This window comes from Dipodomys spectabilis, unplaced genomic scaffold (assembly GCF_019054845.1).
Source record: "Dipodomys spectabilis isolate Male_0828 unplaced genomic scaffold, ASM1905484v1 ptg000088l, whole genome shotgun sequence".
Lineage (NCBI taxonomy): Eukaryota > Metazoa > Chordata > Mammalia > Rodentia > Heteromyidae > Dipodomys > Dipodomys spectabilis.
Window position 1 is genome coordinate 523,315 of NW_024870765.1, and position 14,845 is coordinate 538,159.

The window sequence follows — 14,845 nt, forward strand, 5'->3', positions numbered from 1 at the left end:
TATTAATTGTGTAAATGAACTAAGAAATTTGGTCAACATCCTGAGGGCTCATGCCTCAAAGGAATAGAAAGTTATTGGTATCTAAGATAGTAGTAAAATGTTATACTTGAAACAATTTAATTTATAAAATCTGCTTTTTATCCCAAAATAAACAGCATGTAATTAACCGTTTAGTAAATGCAAGTTTGAAATTTTCACTTATCTGCATGTTCTCCATGCATGAATGAAACCAACAAATGAAGGGTCAGAAATAACCAGGTGAATCTGTTTGCATATGTAGTAAATATGTACACAAATGTTTTTCTCATTTTTTATGCATCATCAAATATCTATTTGCAAACAATTTACATTTAATTCTAACTATTCAAAAAATTGATGTAACCAAAGGATGTCAATATATTTAAAAAGTGAAAACTAGCATTTATAGTGCTATTAATATTACAGTTTTCATGTTATATTAATTATAATAAATTTTATTATGTATTTTATCAGAGAAATTATCATCCTCTGATTGTGATGTCTGTGGGAGTCCTAATAACAGACCGGAATTAAAATCAAAGGACATCTAAATTTGTTGGCTCAAATGAATATTTCTGACAGCAAATAACTCATCGGAGATTATTCAAACACATCAGAAGGGCCTTAGAAATGCTGTACCACATATAAATGATTACCTATGATGTGATTCAAGAATCACTAAGCAATCATACTTCACTTTGCCATCACTATAATTACTCCCATTGTAAGAATAATCATTCACATAATTCCCATGATATAAACTTGTCCTTAACTTATTATCTTCTATGAAATAATATCCAAATGACGCACCACACTGAGTTAAAGAAAAAGTTGCAAAGTGTATTGGACGATGTAACTCCTTCCAGATACACATGTTGAAAATCTATTCTCCTGTCTGGTGACATTAGAATCATCCTTTCAGAGATGACCCTGCAATAATGATCTTGATAAAAGAAGTCCAATATAATTACTATGCCATGTGAAAGTCCAGCAAATAAATTTTAATGAACCAGAAAGCAGGCCCCCATAAAGCAAGGAATTGTTTTGAATAACCATTTTTATAATCAATATTCAACCTTCTGGAGTATGGATAATATACTCCTGATTTTTTAAGTCACTTTGAAATATTCTCTTATAACAGTCCAATGGCTGACATGAAGCAAAGTAGTTTTGATTCTAATTTCACAAATTCTGATAAAAAAGATTCATAATATTTAATTATTTGAATTTTTTCTCCAAACTACCAGGTTAAAAATAGTTTTAAATGTGAATTTAATTGAGGTTCAATTCTCTATTCAACTATCATAATTTTTGAATACTTTTATCTTTAATTATTTGTACAAAGGAGTTGCCATTCTCTGAAATAGTATATGCATACAGTGCATCTTGACCAATGTCACCCCTTTTAACATTCTCATCCACATCTCCCAATCAACCCCAATCCTTATGTATCCCAATATTATGTTATGGAATTACTTGCCATTTAACAAAGCAGTTTATGTGTACAGTGCACTTAGAATTGTGTTACCATTTCAAAATCTTCACTCCATTTCCCACTACCCTTTCCTTTGTGTATTCCAATTCTGGGAACTATACAAGGGATTCTTGCCTGTATTCTATCCTTTTTCCCTTCGATTTCCTACCCCTCTCACTTTTCCCCCACTTTCCTCTCCTGTACACATTTACTGGCATTTAATTTGTTGGGCTTTGACTTAGTCTTTTAAGAGAATTATTGTATTTTCACTCTCCATGGACTCTGACACTTCAGATAATTCATTTGTACATCCTTGCATACCATCCAGTGTGTTTACTTTTACATTTATAGGCACTTTCTCTGTACCACAAATGAGGAAAATCATGTAACCTAAGTTTCTCTGGGTCCACTTTATTTCACTTAACATTAATATTCTGTCTTTCACTTTTGTTAAGAATGGGGAAATATTACTCTTTCTGATGGATGAACAGAAGTACATTATGTATGTATAGCTGTATGTTTGTATGTATATATATGTATATAAACACATACACACTTGTAAACAGGATTCAATAAAATAAAATATATATAAATTTATATATATATATATATATATATATATATATATATATATATATATAAATCCTTGATCCCTTTTTACGATGAGAGGCATGTGGGTTGATTCCATATTTTGGCTACAGAAAATAATGCAACAATTAACATGATTGTGCTGGCAGCTTCAGTGTGGCTTTATTTCTACTCTATTGGATAAATGCCTGTAAATGGAATTGCTGGATCATAAGTAGCTCTCTATTCAGTTTTGTGAGCAACTTCCATTGTGTTTCCCAAACTGCTTGAAGAATATTACATTCCTACCAACAGTTTAATAGAGTTTCCTGTGGTCGACATCTCTATCAGTATCTGTGATTGTTCATTTTTTTCAAAAGACATTGTAACAGGGGTGAGATGAATCTCAGTGTTGTTTGGATTTGCATTTCTTTTATGGAGAGAGATATGTCTATTTGTCAGTTTTCTTCTGAGAAGTTTCTCTTTAAGTGTTTATCCCATATATTAACTGGGTTCTTGTTTATTTTAGGGTTTATTTTCATTGGGTTTAATTTTTTATCTTTAAATATGGGCTATGTTTGAAAACCCTTGTCTGATGCTTAGGTAGTAATAATCTTCTTCCAGGTGCCTCAGTGGTAGAGCACTTGCCAAGCATGCATGAGGCCCTGGGTTCGATTCCTCAGCACCACATAAGCAAAAAGAAAAAAAAATAATCTTCTTCCATTCTGTTGTATTAGAATGTGCCTCTAATTCTACAAGTAAACACACTTGGAAGGTAAAGGAGAAACCATTACACTTGGACATGATAAATTATATAGGATTCTAAACATTTACATACTAAGATCTAAGGAGGATGCCCTTTGGAGAAGATCACAAAGGCTCAATAGCTATATCAATATTATCATAAAAAATAATGTTCATCCAAATGATCTCCAGGAAATGGATATGTAAGGTTTTATTTATTATTTTGCTTTTTCCCTTCTGCCTTCTGTTGCTGTTTTCTGTTTCTACACCTTAGGTCGTATATGTCAGTTTGGAAAGGGCAATAGGGAACACAGACATAGTGGGACAAAGAGTCAACAAATGCAGCAGTGCAACTCAATAGACACTACATTGAAAATGAACTATACAACTTGTGGGGGAGGGAGGTTGGAAGGAAAAAACTGGGAGAACATTAGGGAAGACGTGCCACTGTTCAAAAAGAAATGTGCTCATTATCTGACTTATGTAATTGTAACAATTTTATACATCAACTTTACAAATGAACAATCGACTTCGTAAACAGGCCTCAGTAGCTATACTAATATTGGATAAAATAGGTTTTAAATTCAAGTGGTATATATATATATATATATATATATATATATATATATAGGTTTTAAATTCAAGTGGTATATATATATATATATATATATATATATATATATATATATATATATATATATATATATATATAGTGCATATATATGAAATGTTCAGTGACTTAATCTCTAGTTCCCAGCACCTTGCCATTCTCACAAAGTGTTCATGATAAACTACTATGAGGATCTGTGCTCTATGATGGGCATCCTTTGTAGTTACTTCCCCCATTACCTTGTTCTTCATTCCTGTGAACAACTTCGGTCTAATTTCCATAGGATAGATTTGTTTTCATTACATGTATTTCCTTACTGATAATAAAATAAAAATGATGTTTTCAAAAGAAAAAGGACATTTAGGTCACAGGTTAAAAGTATCTTATCTGTCCCAATGATTCCTATGAGATAAAATATATAATATTTTATATAAAATATATAAAATTTATAATAGTAGTAAAAGTGAAAGGGAATTCTTGTCATTTAGAATGGCAAAGAATAATATCACGCCACTGTTACAACTCTCGAAGAATGCAAGGATAACTGATGGTCCCTATCATGTTTCCCCAAAACCAGTGGATCCTGAAGTATAATAGTAGACCAGCAGAAATTCTAAGTAGAAGACATGGAGCCAGAAAGAGAAAGAGAATGAATGAGAAAGAAAAAAAGACAGAAAAATATCATAATACTGAAAGTGCATAACAGATAAGCAAGAGTTGTATGAGAATATTCATACTGCTATCTTTAGACCCTATATGTACATTTGTCGGTATCTGATGTATGATAACACATAAACATAAAATGTAAAGTGATTTTGATAAAAAATAAAAATGACTAAGAAGAAATTATAAATGCAAAAACAATCTGCACAGAAGCAAACTCTCAGAGATATTTCATGACTTTGAAAAGGATAAAGTGGCCGTAGTTAATATAAATTTCGAAGTATGACAATTCACAAAATTATAAAAAGAGCTGGGTGCCTGTGGCTCCTGCCTGAAATTCTAGCTACTCAGGAGGCTGAGATTTGAGGATCATGGTTCAAAGCCAGCCCAGGCAGGAAAGTCCATGAGATTCTCATCTCCAATAAACCACTAGAAAACTGGAAGTGGCTCTGTGGCTCAAGCGGTAGAGGGGTCGCCTTGAGCTGAAGATCATAAGGACAGTGCCCAAGCCAATAGTTCAAGCACCATATCAGACTATAGATAGATAGATATAGATATATATTCATATTCATATATTTCATTTTATAACCCAAAGCAGAAAGCAAATAATTTTTAGATTATTTCTTAAAACACAGTCTTTCAGGATCTGGGAAGTTGCTCAGTGGTAGATTACTTGTCTTGCATGCATGAGGTTCTGGGTTTAATTCCTCAGCACCACATAAGTAGAAAAAGATGAAAGTGGCCCTGTGGCTCAGGTGATAGCAGTAGCCTTGAGCTGAGGAAGAGTACCCAGGCCCCGGAGTTCAACCCAATGATCAACAAAATCAAAATATAAAACAAAACAAAACACAGTCTCTCACATTTGTGGCTTCAACTCTGTAATACCGCTGCTTCAGCCTAGGGCTAAGATTTTAGGTGTGGACATTTATCAATACTCCTGATTCACACTTTACTTGAAGATTTTTTAATACATATTTTGTTCTTAATTTTCCTCTTTATAAATTCACATGCACCTATAAAAAATGGTTTTGCCAACCCAGTAACCTTCTCAAAGTATCTCCTGATGACGACTTACAAAAAGTTGTATTATGTTACAACAAGGGAAACAATGCTACAAATAAAGAAAGCCAATAATTAAATATTAATGATTAATAAAATAAAAAAAAAACAATTACCAGTATTTTCAGTATTTGATGGTGTACTACATATTAGGTTTTACTATTTTCTCATATTCCTGTATATTTAAAACTGGCTAAGATTATGATGTTCAACAAGAGTTTTATAGGCTATGTGTAGTCTTTAAAGTTACCCACTAAGATGACTATTTATGACTCATCGCATGATTTTTATATGGCTTATATCATCATTTGTTCCTCGCTAAAATATAAAGTAAGGAATCCCTAAAGTCTTAACATAAACTGTGTAGTTAACAAAGTCTTAACTCTTCACTCGACTTCTTTTCACAAAGACTTTGCAACTTCTCATTAGTAAAGTTTCTGAAAATGAACATACTTAGTAGTATGTCTGCTACTGTCAATCTTAAATACTTTATAGAAAAGTTTTATGACCTGCCAAACAGTCCTAATTATGGCATATATAAGCAAATTCCCAAAATTAAATATATTTAAAACTTTAAAATTTTTAACAAACCTTACCACTTGCTGCAGTGTCAATTAAGACAGGTGCTTGGATAGAATAAGTGAATTTCTCCTCCTACACATCTCTTGAACAATAAATATCTGGACTTATTTTGTTTTTGTCATGTCAATCTTGCCTTTATTCTTACATGGTTCTAAAATATCACGACTTACTTTTTGATGAATTGTCTAGTTTCAGAAAATCGTACTTTCTCTCAAATCTCACATATATCCAAAGGCATTAATTGTTCGGGACTTTATCACACTAGATAGATCAACTCGGCAAAAACTCAACAGAGAAACTGCAGACCTTAACAATTGCATAGATCAACTAGATTTAACAGAAATCTACCGAATATTTCACCCAGCAGCATCAGCATACACGTTCTTCCCAAGAACACATGGAACATTTTCCGAAATAGAACACATTTTAGGTCACAAACCAAACTTGTAAAGAAACATTGAAATATTGAAGTTATATCTTGCATTCTCCCAGATGACAAGGAAAAAATTGAACTCAACACCTAAAGCCACCAAAGAAATTCCTGTAACAAGTGGAGGCTGAACAACACACTGTTGAGCCACCATTGGGTCATGGAAGAGGTTAGAAATGAAATTCAAGTGTTTATGATATTCAACAAAAATGAACACACAAACTCCCAGCTCCTCTGGAAGAAAGCAAAGGCAGTATTCAGAGACAAGTTTATAGATTTGAGTTCCTACATCAACTAACTGGAGAGATCTAAAACCAATAATTTAATGAGACATCAAGCATCCTTGAAAAAGAGCAGCATGATAAACCCCAATCCAGGAGATGGAAATAAATAATCAGAATTAAATGAATTAAAATCCAATAACAACATAGAACAAATAAAAAAAAACACAGTTGTTTCTTCGAAAAAATTAACAAAATTGAGAGAGGGTTAGCAAATCTTATTAGAAAAACAAGAGAACACACCCAAATAAACTCAGAGAAGAGAATGGAAACATCACTACAGAAACAAACACGATTCATAACATTATAAGGAAATACTTCTCAAAACTTTATGCTAATAAGTTTGAGAACTTGGCAGAAATAGGCCTTTTCCAAGCAAATATGGACATGCCGAAACTGAAACAAGATGAGTCATGCCATCTTAACAGGCCCATATCAAGCTTTGAAATAAAAACAGCCATAAGAGACCTCCCATCTAAGAAAAGCCCAGGACCAGATGGCTTTAGAGCAGAATTCTACAAGGCCTTCAAAGCAGAGCTCACACCAATACTCCTCCAACTCTTCAATGAAATAGAAAGAGAAAGTTCACTACCAAACTCATTCTTTGAAGCCATAATCACCCTCATCCCAAAAACAGGAAAGGACTAATTAAAGAAAGAGAACTATAGACCCATTTCTTTGGTGAATATTGATGCAAAACTTCTGAACAAAATGTTGGCAAATCGACTTCAGCAATTACTCCAATAAATTATACACCGTGATCAAACAGGATTCAATTTCAGGGATGCAAAGCTGGTTCAATATTCACAAATCATTTAACATTATTCATCACATCAACAAGAACAAGGATAAGAACCATATGGTTATCTCAATAGATGCAGAAAAAGCATTTGACAAGATCCAACACCCCTTTATGATGAAGGTTCTGGAAAAATTAGGAATCCATGAAACATTCTTCAATACAATAAATGCTGTATATGACAAACCTACAGCCACCATTATACTCAATGGTGAAAAACTAAAGCCAATTCCTTTAAAATCAGGAATAAGACAAGGATGTCCACTCTCTCAACTGCTCTTCAATCTAGTATTAGAATGCCTAGCTACAGCAATAATACAAGATGCTAACATAAAGTGGATCCAAATAGGGAAAGAAGAAGTAAAACTCTCCCTCTTTGCAGATGACATGATTTGTATTTAAAGAATCCCATAGACTCCACTCCCAAATTACTCAAGCTGATTCAAAACTTTGGCAAAGTAGCAGGGTATAAAATTAACCTTCAAAAATCAATGGTTTTTCTGTATGCCGACAATGAGAAAAGAGTGGCTTGAATAGCAAAGTAACTCCATTCATAATAGTCTCACAAAAAATGAAATATCTAAGAATTAACTTTACCAAAGAAGTGCAGGACCTCTATGATGAAAACTTAAAAATCCAGAAAAAGGAAATCAAAACAGAACTTAGAAAGTGGCAAAAAAACACGCATGCTCCGTGATTGGAAAGATAAACATCATGAAAATGGCAATACTTCCCAAGGCTATCTATAAATTCAATGTGATACCTATTAATATTCAAACTTCATTCTTCAAGGAAATAGAACAGGCAATCCAAAAATTCAAACGGAACAATAAAAAACATGGAGTAGAAAAAAATGATATTTAACAGAAAGAACAGTGCTGGAGTAATATCAATATCAAATTCCAAAATCTACTACAAAGTCATAGTAAACAAAACAGCTTGGAACTGGCACAAGAACAAACCTCGGGATCAATGGAATAGAATTGAAAACCCAGAAATGTACCTACAGACCTGTAGCCATCTAATATTCGATAAAGAATCTAAAAAATAGAATAGAAGAAAAACAGCCTCTTCAGTAAATGGTGCTGGCACATTTGGTTAACTACTTGTAGAAAACTAAAGCTAGATCCTTATATATCACCCTGCACAAGAATCAACTCCAAATGGAACAAACACCTCAGAGTTAAAACAGACAGTCTGAAAACATTACAGGATGCAATAGGAGAAACTCTAAGTCTCCTTGCACATCCCCAAATTTTCTTAATAGAGACTCAGAAACACAACAAATCAAAAAAAGTTGGACTTATTAGATTGCATGAAATTGCAGAGCTTCTGCATGGCAAAGGACATAGCTAGCAAGATCAATAGAAAGCCCATGGATTCAGAGATCTTCATTAGCCATACAACGGACAAGGGTCTCATATCTAAAATATGCCTAGAACTCAAAAAACTATGTTTTCACAGCATTATTTACCATAGCTAAGATATAGAACCAACCCAGATGCCCCTCAGTGGATGAATGGATGAAGAAAATGTGGTATATATACAAAATGGAATGCTTTGCTTCCATCAGAACGAATGACATTGTCCCATTTGTTAGGAAATGACAAGACTTGGAAAAAAATATGTTAAGTAAGCCAGGCCCAAAGAAACAGAGGTCCCATGGTTTCCCTTATTTGCAATAACTAGTATATGTCTGAGTCAAGCAGGATAGGTCAGATAAGCTGATGTTAGGGAAATATACCCAAAGATAAGTATTCAAGTGATTTTTCTTTAATCCAATTGTTTCTAATATATTTATAAGATGATTTCTATGTTGCTTTGTATGTCCCTCTCCCACGGTTTAATGCCTGCTTTCACTGTATTTTATGTTGGTATAATTTTTGGAGGGGAAGGGAAAAAATATCATTTAAATTGGGATACAGTTGGACCCATTGCAACAATGAGATATACAAGTCGTTATGTCGTAAAACGAACTTTACAACGTTGATGGGGGAGAGGATCAGGTGTCAGAGCTAGTGGGAGTTTGGGAAGGGAGAGGAAGGGGAAACAAAAAGGAAGCAACAATGCTTGATAAGAAAGGTATTCGTTATTTTGCCCATGTTATTGTAACTCCTCTGTACTGTATTTTCACAATAAAAAGAAAGAAAATGAATTACACTTCATATATATAAAATGTTCTGTCCTCAATTCAGCAGGAAATACACTAACATTGGAACAATACAGAGAAGATTAGAATGGCCCCTGTGCAAGGATGACATGCAAATTCTTGAAGTGTTCCATATTTTTACAACAGGTGCTGGAGGGTATGTTGACAGAAGGGAACCCTACCGAATCCTTGGTGGGAGTGTAAACTTGTTCAAAAACTTTGGAAAGCAGTATGGAGGTTCCTCAAAAGGCTCCACATAAAGCCCCCCAGGACCCAGCAATCCCACTTTTGGGCATTCACCCAAATGATCACAAACAAGACCACAATAAAACTAACAGTACAACTATGTTTACTGCAACATTATTTACGATAGCTAAGGTACGGAACCAATTCCGATTCCCCTCAATTGATGAATGGAGCAAGATAATGTGATAGATAGATAGATAGATAGATAGATAGATAGACAGACAGACAGATAGACAGATTCATTCTATGCCTCCATCTGAAAGAATGACATCACTCAATTTGTTAGGAAATGGAAAGACTTGGAAAAAAACTTATTAAGTGAAGTAAGACAAGTCCAAAGAAACATAGGACCCTTGCTTTCCCTTATTTTCAGTTACTAATATATATCTGGGATAAATAAAAAAGGTCAAAAGCTATGTGCATATGACTAGATAAGATGAGGTTAAGGGAAATGTACTCCAAGATATTGACACAAGTGGTTTTTTCTTTCGTGCTATTGTTTTTAATGGACTTACAATGTATGATGTGATTTTTTTTTGTTTCTTTATATGTTCCTCCCCCACTTTATAACACCTGTTTTCACTGCATTTGAAGTTGGTGCACCAATATCTTATATATATGCTTCTCTAATTTGGGTAGGGGAAAGGTAAAAACACAATGTTTAAATAGGGATACAGGTTGACCAATTGTAACAATGAGATGCACAAGACACTATGATGAAAAATGAAGTTTATATTTAGGCAGGGTGGGGGAGACGGGGAGAAGAGGCTACTTGTGGAGGTTAGAGAGAAAGGATGGTGGGGGGAAATAAAGGAGGAGGTAACAATGCTTTTTAGGAAATGTACTCATTACCTTTCTCATGTAAATGTGACCCCTGTGTGCAGTATTTTTCCAATAAAAATGTATGAAAATGATCTGAGAAGGAAAAGTTTATTTTCCCTATATAATATTGTTAACAAAGAAATTAATGCAAAACACTGACATGAAAGTATTTTGCAAAAGTGTGTGTGTGTGTGTGTGTGTGTGTGTGTGTGTGTGTCTGTGTGTCTGTGCACGCCCGCGCACATGTGAGTACTCGTGCATTTGTGTTGGCATGCTCAGAGTTTGAACTCAGGACTTCAAGGTCTTTCTAGGCATTTCCTCTCTAGATTGATGAGGTTCTATATAAGCTACATCACCATTCCTGGCTCTTTGGTAGTTCATTAAAAGTTTTGAAAAATAATCTTATGAATTTGTTTTTTTGCTCTGATTGTCTTCCAACTGTTATCCACAGATCTGGCGCTCCTGAGTAGATATCCCAAGTAGACAGGATTACAGGTGTGGCCATCCAGCACAAGGCTTTAAAAATAATTTTAAAAGTAGAAAAATATTTACTTCACGGGAGCCTGTTTTATTATCTACTAATTTTAAAGCATTTTGGACTGATTGTATGTGAATTCATTTCGCTTCTGTATTCTTAAAAACTGTAAGTGATGATATTTGAAAGTTTTATTACTTTTTAAAAAGGAAACGAACTATGGGACAGAAGAAATTTGCCCCTCCTTGGACCTCAATTTATGCGCTCAGTTCTGTGCATGATAAGCCAATGTCACCCAAACAATCTGGGTTGAAGACAAAATGTAACAGAAAAAAATAACCATGGGCATTGCTATGATATTATTTCTTGGATAACATGAATATTGAACTGAGAGTGTAAGAGAATGGAGAGATTTTAATTATCATTTTGTATTGCTGAAAGACTGTTGGAAACTTTAACTCATTTCCTTCCTCACTGTGTGTCTTTGGGCCATAAAATTCGTGCCTTTAATTACAATTTTTCCCAACATTAAAATGGTAATAACATTAGCATTAAAGCAAATTTTATCTTAAGAATTAAGAAATAAAACTTGTGAAATACTTAACATAAAATTCTATGAATGAGCTTTGAGTTTAGCCAGCAGTTTTTTAAAATACTAAATAGAACGCAATAAGTATTACAGAAACCATTACATGTAGTGAATAACCAGATGTAATGTTATCTATTTACTATGCTCTGCTTCGAAGGAAGCCAGATGGATAACTTGTCATGCTGCACATCAAGTTGATTATCTTATGTCTTGGTAGTTTAAAAATATCAGGGACAGAATCATGAAGTAATGTTGTAGATTGAGGTTAAGTCCATATAAAAAAGTACAAACCTGATAAAACATAAACATATCTCAGCAGTATATTGTTTTTTAATCATATAAGTTACATTGTAAAGATAGGGAAAATCTAGCAGAATAAATTCTCTTTTTGATATATTTTCATAGGTCCTAAGAAGGATGAACTCTTTCCTCACTCTTGTAGAGGCATCATCAGATGAGAGGAAATGTATTTTTTTATTTGCTTCCTTCCATTTATTCTTCAGTTTGAAATCTGAACTACATGAGACTGAAAGAAGCTAAGGGAAATTAGACTCGCAGGCTTTGGAAAGAGCAATCAACATAAAATAAATAAAATACGTATAGCCTTGTAAAAGGTATAACTAAATTGAGTTATATAGTCTCAAGTGTAAACAGAAAACGATTTAAGCAATATCATGTTATTAAAAATTGAAAAATGTTAGGAATTTGATTTTTTTCCTTTCTACTATATTGAATTAAGTATTGATTTTGTATAGAGAGATTAAAGATGAGATTAACAAAAGTTCTGAATAGACCTGTTTTCCAAAAATCCCTGAAAATCACCAGTGGGTTTACAAAGTTGGGTTTAATACCACTTCCATGTTGGCTTAATGCTTTGTGAACAGAAGTCAATATAGAGAAATGCAATTCAAAATTACTATGATACTACTTCATAACTATTAAAACTAATCAAAACATCAAAGGAGCCAGGTGTGATGGTAAAGGCTAGTAAGTGCAAGCAGTTAGGAGGTTGGAGTAAGAGGATTTGAGTTTAAGGCCAGTCTGGGGTACTGCACATCGTAAAAACCTGCCTTTATAAAAACTCTAAAGGTAATAATGTTGGTGAGAGTGTAGAGAAATAAAATTTTCTTCACTCTTGTTCAAAATACAGGTTAGTATTCTCATTGTAGAAAGTAGTATGCAGTTTTCTAAAGAAATGCAAAGTTGAAATATTATCTGACCCACCAATCACATGATTATTTCTGTATGAGTAACTCTTAAGTATATCTGTATTTCATTGTTATTCACATTATTCACATCAACAGCCAAGATATAAATCGAAGTTAAGTTTTCAACTACAGACTAATAAAACAACTGTGGTACATGAACAAATATATTTTTCTGTTTCATCTTTTAAATAGCAAAATACTTCTCCCATTAGCCACAACTTACAATGACTTGAAAGATGTATTCTAAATGAAGAAAAACGTTGTCTTCTGATCTTTGTAAAACCACACACACACACACATACACACACACACACACGCACACTCACACACACACTCACACACCCCAACCTCAAACATTAAGAGAGAAATTTTTTAAAAGTAAAGCAAATGAGAATTGCTGAGGCATTTAGTTTACAATGTAGAAGGTAGTAGATAGACGGGATGACCAAGTATAGAGTTGTAATGTACAACATGAGGATAAAGGAGACAACACTGGCCTTACATAGGAATGAAGCTACGTAAGTTGGAGTTGCTCTTCCTAGTAGGGGTTGCTCTTTTAGTTGTTCTTACTAAAGAACAAGATAAGATGAACGTAATTCTTTAAATATGCCTGCCTGCAGAAATACTAACAAACAATATAGCAATAATGTTGTATGCTCAGCACAGAACAAAATGTCAAATTAAATGCGATTATCCTTGATGTAAACTATTACAAATAAGGGAAACCAGGGGACCTTTGGTTCATTAAGTCTGGCTTACTTCACTTATATTTTTTCCAAGATTTTCCATTTTCTTTCAAATGAGGTGATATCATTCTTTCCCATGGAAGCATAGTATTCCATGTGTGTATATGTGTATGTGTGAATGTGTGTGTGTGTGTGTGTGTGTGTACGTGTGTGTGTCACATTTTTTGATCCATTCATCTACTGAGGGGCAACTGGGTTGATTCCATATCTTAGCTATGGTAAATAATACTGTGATAAACATAATTGTGTTGGTAGCTTTAGTGAGGCATTGTTTGTGGTCACTTGGGTAAATGCCCAGAAGTGGGATTACTGGGTAATAGGGAGAGCATTATTTTGTACATCAAGGATAATCTTAGTAGATGAGCAGAATAGTTCAATAGCTATGTACATATGACTGTATAAGGTGATTCCAAGTGAAGTGAACTCCAAGATATGTTTTTGTTGTTGTGGTTCTTAATGTGTTATGTGATTTCTTTTTATCCTTTTGTGTTTTCCCCACCTATAGTTTATCCCATGTAGTCACTGTATTTGATTTGATACCTGGATATTGTAAATATGTTGATCTGAACCAGGGAAAGGAAAGGGAAAAAAACAAAATGGTGAGACAAAAGGGGAACCTATGCAACAGTGATATTCACAAGACAATATGTTGGACATAATCTTGGGGGTGGTGGGGGTGGTGTTGGGAGGGAAGAGGGAAAAAATGGGGGAAAAGATAACAAGTGAGAAAAGAAATGAATTCATTACCTTACTTACATAACTATAACCCCTCTGTACTTTACCTTGACAATAAAATTTAAAATAAAATAAAATAAATGAGAGCAGCAATACAGGAGATGGGAGTGGGAGAAATACTATACTATACAAAGAAGAGTAGAACAGCTATGAGAGCAGTAATTTTACTTTAATATAGGAAGCAATAAACTAGCATACAGATTTTCAGATGTCAGTCACTAAAAATGGAAAACAAAATGCACAATCAGTAGACCAAGAAAGATAAAATAGAAAACTAAACAATTAAGGTGAAAGAATGACTTGGATCAAGAATATCAAATGACACAATTAGGAAACAAATAACAAGCTGGTAAGTTTAAAAAATATTGCCCATAATTATATTAAATGTTTTTTACATCACAATTTGTTAGAACTATAATTCAAATCATATTTTAATAGTATATCATTTTAATAATAGGTTACTTATTACTGATTTCTTAATATTGAATATTTAATATATAATTTTAGTAGCTATAGAAAAGAAGAAAGTGAAACTAATTTTAATAATATATTTCATGAATTGAAAAATTGAGAAGCATTAAAATTTAAACAAATAATATATCATTATTGTTTCATTTCTGTGAATTAATGTAATATTTCAAAGTGTAT

General features: G+C 33.4%; 1 non-coding gene across 1 annotated transcript; it reads left to right on the plus strand.

The window, feature by feature from the left end:
* Positions 1–9,409: 9,409 nt before the first annotated feature.
* On the plus strand, positions 9,410–9,516 carry LOC122111763. The gene has a single exon (XR_006148045.1). It is a non-coding gene; the product is annotated as a U6 spliceosomal RNA (small nuclear RNA).
* The last annotated feature ends 5,329 nt before the right edge of the window (positions 9,517–14,845 follow it).